We start from the raw sequence: 10,765 nt of genomic DNA on the forward strand, positions 1-10,765 counted from the left end.
TCAAGACAAGTGACAATTTTGAAACTTTTCTGCTAAAAACCCTCATTGCAGCTGCAATAAAAGTTATTTAAAAATTATGACATTTAAAGAAATTAAAAGGTTAAAAAATCCAACAAAAACATATCTTTTTATTGTAGAATCTATTCTAAGAGACAAAAACTGATGTCATAGGGAAGAATAGCCAATAATACGGATGTACCGGAAGAAAAATAGAGAGTAATATAACGTTTATGATGACAGATAGAGGGAATTACTAGAAGGCAACAGGTTCAATGAATACATTAAACACGGACTGTGTTTGGCCGAAATAGCTCAGTTGGGAGAGCGTTAGACTGAAGATCTAAAGGTCCCTGGTTCGATCCCGGGTTTCGGCAAACTATGTTACTATTAGGGCAGTGAGAATCTGGAATTGCTTGCCTGAGGAGGTGGTGATGGCGAACTCAGTCGAGGGGTTCAAGAGAGGCCTGGATGTCTTCCTGGAGCAGAACAATATTGTATCATACAATTATTAGGTTCTGTAGAAGGACGTAGATCTGGGGATTTATTATGATGGAATATAGGCTGAACTGGATGGACAAATGTCTTTTTTCGGCCTTACTAACTATGTTACTATGTTACTATGTTACTATGACTGGAATTGCTAGTCCAAGATATTGGAAAGCAAGATGAATATGGAAGACTAGATGGTGGCCTGATTCTAACGCATCGGGTATTCTAGAATATGCATGTCCACGTAGTATATTGCCCAGCCACGTAGTATATTGCCCAGCCACATAGTATATTGCCCAGCCACGTAGTATATTGCCCAGTCACGTAGTATATTGCCCAGCCACATAGTATATTGCCCAGCCACGTAGTATATTGCACAGTCACGTAGTATATTGCCCAGCCACGTAGTATATTGCCCAGCCACGTAGTATATTGCCCAGCCACGTAGTATATTGCCCAGCCACGTAGTATATTGCACAGTCACGTAGTATATTGCCCAGCCACGTAGTATATTGCCCAGTCACGTAGTATATTGCCCAGCCACGTAGTATATTGCCCAGCCACGTAGTATATTGCCCAGTCACATAGTATATTGCCCAGTCACGTAGTATATTGCCCAGCCACGTAGTATATTGCACAGTCACGTAGTATATTGCCCAGCCACGTAGTATATTGCCCAGTCACGTAGTATATTGCCCAGTCACGTAGTATATTGCCCAGCCACGTAGTATATTGCCCAGTCACATAGTATATTGCCCAGCCACGTAGTATATTGCCCAGCCACGTAGTATATTGCCCAGTCACATAGTATATTGCCCAGTGATGTAGTATATTGCCCAACCACGTAGTATATTGTCCAGCCACGTAGTATATTGCCCAGACACATAGTATATTGCCCAGTGATGTAGTATATTGCCCAGCCACGTAGTATATTGCCTAGTTACATAGTATATTGCCTAGTTACGTAGTATATTGCCTAGTGACGTAGTATATTGTGCAGCCACGTAGTATATTGCCCAGTTACGAAGTATATTGCCCCGTGACGTAGTATATTGCCCAGTGACATAGTATACAGCACAGAGCCACGTAGTATATTGCAGAGCGACGTAGTATACAGCACAGAGCCACGTAGTATATTGGCCAGTCACGTAGTATATTGCCCAGTTATGTAGTATATTGCCCAGTGACGTAGTATACAGCACAGAGCCACGTAGTATATTGCCCAGTTACGTAGTATATTGCACAGCGAAGTAGTATACAGCACAGAGCCACATAGTATATTGGCCAGTCACGTAGTATATTGCCCAGCTACGTAGTATATTGCCCAGCCACGTTTGTCACAGGTTAAAAAATAAAAAATAAACATATACTCACCTTTCCGAGGGCCCCTTGTAGTCCACAGCAGCTTCCGGTCCCAGGGTTGGTATGAGCGCAGGACCTGTGATGACGTCGCAGTCACATGACCATGACGTCATGGCAGGTCTTTCTCGCGCAGGGCCTGTGATGATGTCATGGTCACATGACCGTGATGTCACGGCAGGTCCTTCTCCCATACCATCTTTGCCACCGGAACCTGCAGCGGAAGATGGTGGCCGGCGCGAGCGGCTCAGCGGACTACAAAGGGTGAGTATAGCAGGGTTTTTTTTTATTATTATTTTTAACATTACATTTTTTACTATTGATGCCGCATAGGCATAGGCAGGGTTAATAGCGGCGGTAATGGAGTGCGTTACCCGCGGCATAACGCGGTCCATTACCGCCGGCATTAACCCTGTGTTAGCGGTGACCGGAGGTGAGTATGCGGGTGCCAGGCACTGACTGCGGGGAGTAAGGAACGGCCATTTTCTTCCGGACTGTGCCCATCGCTGATTGGTCGCGGCAGCCATGACAGGCAGCTGGCGAGACCAATCAGCGAATGAATATCCGTGACAGACAGAAGGACAGACGGAATCGACCCTTAGACAATTAGATAGTAGATGATCAGGGTAAAGAATAAAGTATTGCTTCTGCTTTGGCTCCTTTTTTTATTATTTTACTATGTATGTTCCTATTTTTAATCATGTTGTAATCAGCACCCATTGATTCAATATTTTGGGGGCAATGCATATAGTAGATACAATATTCCTAGTTGATATTTAATTAATTTATGCTTCTTGTTAAGATTTCCATAGAGATAAGAAGAGGATTCATGACCAAGGATGGGTGAATATCCCAAATTTCGAATTCAACTTGGAAATCTGATGAGCAGGCATTTGATTCACCGCACAATAAGCACCCCACAGCATACAATTATCCTGGAAAAAAGTGTGTGTAACACTCTGAGGTCTCCTAGGACATTATTTAACCCATTTCAAGCCCTTTAAGGCAAACACAGCATTAATTAGGTCCAAGTGACCGCAACATAGATGACTATAGATAAATGTATGGTAATTGGTAGCAACCATTAGGCTGTTTTATGGGAAACCGTCACAGTAAAATAGGTGTTTTTTTCAGCAATATAGCGGGACTCTGGTTAAGCAAAAGTGAACAAATGCAAAAAAAGTCCCCCCCACAAAAAAATAAAATAAAATTGGAGGAATATCGAATACAGTGAAGATTTGATGTAACACACAGTGACTTGATCTGCTCTCTTGTCGCTCTCTCTATAACTATTAGTTTTCTAATTTCTTCCTTCACACACCAATCTCCACTGCAATAACACACACGATCTGTACAATGTTTTTATTTTTTTTTAATATATTTTGGGTGCATTGTGTCATTTTTTATCCATTTCTTTGCTCAGAATAGGATGTCCTATCAAATGTCCACACTCCATACAGAATGGTTGATGGATTTGGTGCTGCTTCTTTTATACATATTAGGACTCATTAGCAATAGTATCTTCTGATTGGCTGTGCTTTACCATGTGATGATAACTGAAAGGCATTATGGGATCTCACGCTTTGCACTTACCCAGTGGCACTTCGTACTTCGCTAAGCTGGTACTGAGCAAGAACTGCAGTAATGATGGTACTGCTCGGTAAGTTCTTAGCGATAGTGGACACCCATAGAAGAGGCCCCTTTGCGAGAAGAATACGTGGGCCTTTTGCAGTCCAGTATCTCCTCATAATGCTCAACTAGACCTGCTTTGGAGGTGGTAGTGGCCCCTTCCCCTCCTGGGCCCCAGATCGGCTGCACCAATGCTATGTGCACTCATGTTTCTTAGTAATGTATGAGTCAGCGCTGGGTTAGTGCAAAGAGCAACATCTCAAAAGATCTCACTCTTTCTCCTCCAAAAGAGGCTGTGAAGGATTGTGAGATCCCGTTCTGCATGTTCCCACAACACAGAAAATCAGGCTCCACTTTTCCTAGAAATGGACCCTTCTATGCGCGTTTTGTTAACAGATGATTTTTAAAACAATCACGAGTTTGGGGGTAATGGGTCCTTTTTAATGTATTAGTGACCAACCTGTTTACACATGTCACATGTAAATAGGCAGGAAGGTCGGAATGGAAGAGGATGTGTCCAGGTATCAACATGTTGTAGGGTTTGATTAGCTTGCTGGGGAAAAGTAGGGCCATCACGGGAAAGTAGCACATCCGAGGCAAAGAGGTAATTAGATATAATAGGTCTTGACTCCCGAATAATTAATATTCTCAAATTTTAATCAATCAGGAAAAATATGCACAAAACTTATCTGTATGAATAAAATTGTTACGTGACTTTCTTTTAAATCATTTATTTCATAAAACATTACTACATTTGGAATTTCCACTTAGATCTCCAAATTATTTTGAGTCAAATCACGAAAAACGGTAACCACATGCCAACATAAAGTAATTTAACTGTCCTCTGAGACCAGCCTGATAAATGAACTGGCCTGTCAACGCCAATTAATGTTTTAACAAACCAGGATTCCCTACTTAACAGCTTATTAGACATATCATTTTGTTGATGTACCCCATAGAATGATCCAGAAATGAAGATATCCCCCTTGAGTTATATACATAGGATGTGCAGGAAAATATAGCTAGAGAACTGAGCTGGCAGATAATTTTTCTTCTTCTAAATTTAAGTTTTTTATTTAATCTGATTCATTTTGCAATTGGAGTCAGAGGAAGCCATGGTTTATATACTGCCACACGGGGCCGACATCCCATTCTTTCTAAATACAGAATTGCTAATAACCCCTGGAGATGATTCAGCAGGAGGAAGAATGCATAAATTGAACGCTTTCTAGCTTTAGCTAAGAAATGGTGGTTCATGAGTTATGGACCTACCCCATATTGGACCCATATATTCTCATGGCTTCTCTCCAACGTGAATAATAGAATCACATATTTTATTAACAACTTCCTGATCCTTTTCTCCCCAATGTCTCCAGTGGGAGAGTTTGGAGGTCCCCATAAACATTAGATGATTAGTCTGCATATATTGCCGAAATTGATATATTCGGACAACGTTCAACCTAAATTAATTATAATGCTGAACTAGAATGGACAGTAGCACCCACTAAAATCTCTCATCTGTGGACTGGCAAACAGATTTCTGGGCTTGCCTCATGTGCACTTAGCATCATGTGAGTCCTGGGCATTCAGCAGAGCCAAGTGAAATCACATAGAATAGTAAAAAGAGAGATAAGCTCACATAGGGTGATACAGTATAGGGTAGAGGAAGTTAGGAGGAGGTGAAGGAGGTTCTCACCTGGCCAGGTTGTGCATATCTCAACCCATTTATGCCCATATGTTGAATTCACACCCGCAAATAGAAGGAATCTTAACCTGAAAATATATTGAGGAGTAAAAGGAGATACACTTTTCGGGTTGATTGCGCTGCTGCTGGAAAAATATTCATTCCATGCCGTGAGAGTACTTAATATTAGCTTTATTATGGATTTCAAGTTTATACCAAACTCTTATTTTAAAAAAATAGACTAATGTGTATGTATTCCTTTTTTTACAAAAAGACTGAAGTACAAATTTGAAACACGTAGTAAAGCCACTATTAAATACAACCACAGTGTGGGACAACTACTTTTCCAACAACAGTACAATCTACTAGAAATGTACATATTCTTTCACTCCTCAAGTTAGGTTACATGTCATGTTCTTTTGTAGTCCTGGCTATGCAAGTGTCCTATTTCTAAATTTGTGCCGAAGACAGGATCATTCCATTCCTGAAATGGGTAGATGTCAAACATCTCGTTAAAAAAATCATATTATTCTCTCATTAGATGGCACAAGGATCTTCATTTCACCTGCAGCACAGCCATTATCTAGTTCCGATCTACGAAGATTTCTGTTCATTGAGCACAATCACAGAACTTCCTCGCTGCCTATACAGGACAGGAGAGCAGCAGTACCATTCATTTATATGCATTGAAAAGGGTTGTGTCATCAACACCACACAGAAAGATGACCAGAACTAATCCCTGACCCCCTCCCACTATTTAGTCCGATACAGCGTTGTCCTGGGAACACTTTTCCCCTTGTATTTCTACTTGTAGCACCCAAGTTAGGTCACACGACACATTCTCCTGTAATCCAGGATAAAGTGTTTATTCGGGTTGTTAGAGAGTTTTGGCTATGGAGCTAAGAACTTCTGCCCTGTGATTATATGTTCCAGCTAAGTCGGCAAATCTCTGGCTTTATTTAACCTTACATCAATAGAGCATCTATTTCACTTCCATTCTGTTCTGTTGACGGCACTTCTCTGCTAATATCATGCTGATTGACAGCTGGCTCCCTTCAGTTAGACTCAGCCAGCTGTCAATAAGCATGATACCGGCACTGAGGCTCATGTCAACAACTACCTGCCGGTAAGTACATGGCTCCGTATCCAACCACTCCAAAGCCTTGGATAACCCCTTTAAACAAAAGTCAACAGCATCAAGAGGGCCCTTTGTTGTGGCCTCCCAAATTTACAGTGCCTTGTGAAAGTATTCGACCCCCTGGAACTTTTCAACCTTTTCCCAGATATCATGCTTCAAACATAAAGATACCAAATGCAAATTTATGGTGAAGAATCACCAACAAGTGGAACACAATTGTGAAGTTTAACAAAATTTATTGGTTATTTTGAATTTTTGTGGAAATTCAAAAACTGAAAAGTGGGGCGTGCAATATTATTCAGCCCCTTTACTTTCAGTGCAGCAAACTCACTCCAGAAGTTCATTGTGGATCTCTGAATGATCCAATGTTGTCCTAAATGCCTAATGATGATAAATATAATCCATCTGTGTGTAATCAAGTCTCCGTATAAATGCACCTGCTCTGTGATAGTCTCAGGGTTCTGTGTGAAGCACAGAGAGCATCATGAGACCAAGGAACACAACAGGCAGGTCTGTGATACTGTTGTGGAGAAGTTTAAAGTGGGATTTAGACACAAAATGATTTGCAAAACTTTAAACATCCCAAGCAGCACTGTGCAAGCGATCATATTGAAATGGAAGGAATATCATACCACTGCAAATCTACCAAGACCCGGCCGTCCCTCTAAACTTTCATCTCAATCAAGGAGAAGACTGATCAGAGATGCAGCCAAGAGGCCCATGATCACTCTGGATGAATTGCAGAGATCTACAGCTGAGGTGGGACAGTCTGTCCATAGGACAACAATCAGTCGTATATTACACAAATCTGGCCTTTATGGAAGTGTGGCAAGAAGAAAGACATTTCTCAAAGATATTCATGAAAAGTGTCATTTAAAGTTTGCAACAAGCCACATGGGGGAGACACACCAAACATGTGGAAGAAGGTGCTCTGGTCAGGTGAAACCAAAGTTGAATTTTTTGTCAGCAATGCCAAATGATATGTTTGGCGTAAAGGCAACACAGCTCATCACCCTGAACACACCATTCCCACTGTCAAACATGGTGGTGGCAGCATCATGGTTTGGACCTACTTGTCTCAGCAGGGACAGGGAAAATGGTTAAAATTGATGGGAAGATGGATGGAGCCAAATACAGGACCATTCTTGAAGAAAACCTGTTGGAGTCTGCAAAAGACCTGAGACTGGGATGGAGATTTGTCTTCCAACAAAACAATGATCCCAAATATAAAGCAAAATCTACAATGGAATGGTTCACAAATAAACATATCCAGGTGTTAGAATGGCCAAGTCAGAGTCCAGACCTCAATCCAATCGAGAATCTGTGGAAAGAGCTGAAAACTGCTGTTCACAAAGGATCTCCATCAAACCTCACTGAGCTCGAGCTGTTTGCCAAGGAAGAATGGGCGAGAATTTCAGTCTCTCGATGTACAAAACTGATAGAGACATACCCCAAGCGACTTGCAGCTGTAATCGCAGCAAAAGGTGGCGCAACAAAGTATTACGTAAAAGGGGCAGAATAATATTGCACGCCCCACTTTTCAGTTTTTGAATTTCCACATAAATTTGAAATAACCAATACATTTCATTCAACTTCACAATTGTGTTCCACTTGTTGTTGATTCTTCACCAAAAATTTACATTTGGTATCTTTATGTTTGAAGCATGATATGTGGGAAAAGGTTGAAAAGTTCCAGGGGGCCGAATACTTTTGCAAGGCACTGTAGCTGCAATAGGGGCTGTTTACAAGGCACATTTGCACCCTGTGTTTCATCATATATAAATTAACATGCAGATACTTTAATCTATAAGAACACTCTCTCTTTTAATCAATAAATCATAATTACATGAATTTTAGGGACCCATAGAATCTCTTCTAAAATCTTAATCAAATGCAGAAGATATTATTTTTTATCGGAAATGAAAATTTCAAAACCCTTAATTGGAATGACTGAAGAGAACATTGGAATATTTCAGGTGCTCAATGATAGCTGAAACAGACTAGTACTCCAAAAGATGCATTTACAAAACTTTATTGCAGATTCTCCCAGGATTTTTACAGCTTGCTCTGCTGAGTTTGTATTCCCTAGAGAATCTGTAATAAAGATTTTTTAGTACATGTTTTGGAGCACAAGATTTTCAACCGTCGGTATTTATCAAGATCTTCGAAACAAGTGAATACTACAGTGCACATCAATACTCAGCATAAGGATGAGGAATGCTAAACACATTTTTCTATTTTTCTGTAAACATATTGACATATTGAAGGCCTTACAAGCTCTTACAAGGAGCCTCAAGAAAACATTTTCTTATTAGGTCGTTCATAATTATAAGACTACACTTGTGCACCCTATATCTATTGAATTCCATAAGCTTGTATCAATAGTTAATCGTGAAGAAACTAAAAACACCAAAAAAGTTTGAAAAATGCTAGGAGATTACACAGGTCTGCAAGGGTTGAAAATTGCTTGAAAAGAAAGAGGTGATTTTTATAAAAATTTCGATCACTGAACTCAGTAAAAAATATTGAAAAAATTCCATCATGTACAGTTTTTAACAAACACTGACTCCATAGGTTTTTCCTTTCACCATACTTTGACCCCTTTGCGTGACCTTCGGTGGATGATTTTGGTGTCATTAGATTGGTTAGAAATTAATGTATGCTGTGCTGCGATTGGCTGCTGTGGGCATAGAAGATTTTCTTAATCCAGATACCAAAGAGTGTGGTGGTGTCTATAGCATTCAATCATTACATATTTTTCAATTTGCTTCTGCAGTATCAGAAATGAAAGCTGTGTTGGCATTGGTTGTTATGGGCAGTAAAGACAGATTTTCTTTTAGGCAGAGTTTTGCTACATTTGCGGTTGTTTTGTAGAGAAGAAACAGAAAAGGAACATTACGGACTTTGTTAGACAAGTGTATTATGTGTACTTTGGTGTAAGGACAAGTTGTGGACTCCACATATTGTGTCTTCTGTTTATATAGAAGACCTACAATGGTGGTTTAAAGGGGAGAAAGAGAGCTTTTGTTTTGTTGTGCCTATGATCTGGAGGGAACCATAAAATCATACTGATGACTGCTACTTTTGTAAGTGCAACGTGGAGGGATTGATCCTTCAAAATAAAAATGAAAACATATACCTGGACCTTCTCACGGTCCAGGAATACCTGTCAATTCTCTTCTGGAGAAACTTTAAGAAACTCCTGATTCAGAACATGAAGAGCACGGTTGTGATAAAGACTTTCACATTAGTCCCAACTAGCCATAGCTTTTTTCACAGCTCAACTTAAATTATTTAGTCAGGGACTTGGACCTTCCTAAACGTTCTGCAGAACTTTAAGGCTCTAGACTAAGATAAAATAACCTGCTACCTTATGGTACCTGCTTTTCTTTGTACAGAAGCAGAGAAAAATCATTCCTTCCATCTTTTTTTAAAGATGGTGCTCTAGTGTATTGCATTAATGTACCTAGGCTGATGGAAAAATTTTAAATACAGAGTACAATGTGAGCGAGTGGAGACTCTTTATTGATTCATCAAAAGAAAAGTACTGCGCCTGGACTTTCGACAGGTGACTTCCCCAATCCGGGCTGAAGATCACAATGTCGTCCAGATGAGCTAAGGCATATGTTTTTTGAGAGAATAGAATCTGGTCCATGGCCCTCTGAAAAATAGCTGGGGCTCCCTGCAGACCGAACGGCATCCTGGTATACTTAAAGCACCCATCAGGTGTAGAGAAGGCCATCTTCTCCTTGGCACTCGGGGACTGGAGAATTTGCCAGTACCCTTTTATTAGGTCCAAGGTGGTGATATATCTGGCCGACCCTAGCCTCTCAATGAGCTCATCAAACTTGGGGCATCGAATATGCATCGACCTTGGACACCTCATTTAGCTTCCTGTAGTCATTACAGAAACGCCATTCTTCACGAGGCTTCTGTACCATGACAATGGGGCTGAACCAGCCGCTCTTTGATTCCTCGATGATGCCCAGGCTTAACATTCTCTTCACATCCTTGGAGATCATCTTGCGGCGGGCTTCAGGAATCTGATACAGCTTTTGGTTCACCCTCACATGTGGTTCTGCCAGGATTTCATGCTCCACAACCTGTATACATAGTGTAAAATCCGAAAACAGGTCCCGGTTCCCCTGAAGCAGCTCTTAGGACTGTTGTGTCTGGACAGGTGACAGTGTCTCTGTCCCTTTGTCATGCTCAACCCTGGATTGAGGATTGGCCCTTTGGCATGTAGCTTCCATCGGTTCCCGGTCTTGTCACAATTTGAGCAGGTTGACATGGTACCCTTAGTACAGCTTTCTTCTCCCTGCCTGGTGGACTTTGTAGTTTACGTCACTTCATTTCTCTACCACCTCGTAAGGCCCCAGCCACTTGCCCAGAAATTTACTTTTGACGTTGGTACCAACATCAATATCCAATCTCCAGGGCTAAACTGTCTAAGCCTTGGTGCTCTA

General features: G+C 40.9%; 1 non-coding gene across 1 annotated transcript; it reads left to right on the forward strand.

Annotated features, from left to right (window-relative positions):
• Window positions 1-301: 301 nt before the first annotated feature.
• On the forward strand, window positions 302-374 carry TRNAF-GAA (transfer RNA phenylalanine (anticodon GAA)). Its single transcript has one exon. It is a non-coding gene; the product is annotated as a tRNA-Phe (tRNA).
• The last annotated feature ends 10,391 nt before the right edge of the window (window positions 375-10,765 follow it).

This window comes from Ranitomeya imitator, chromosome 10, assembly GCF_032444005.1.
Source record: "Ranitomeya imitator isolate aRanImi1 chromosome 10, aRanImi1.pri, whole genome shotgun sequence".
NCBI lineage: Eukaryota > Metazoa > Chordata > Amphibia > Anura > Dendrobatidae > Ranitomeya > Ranitomeya imitator.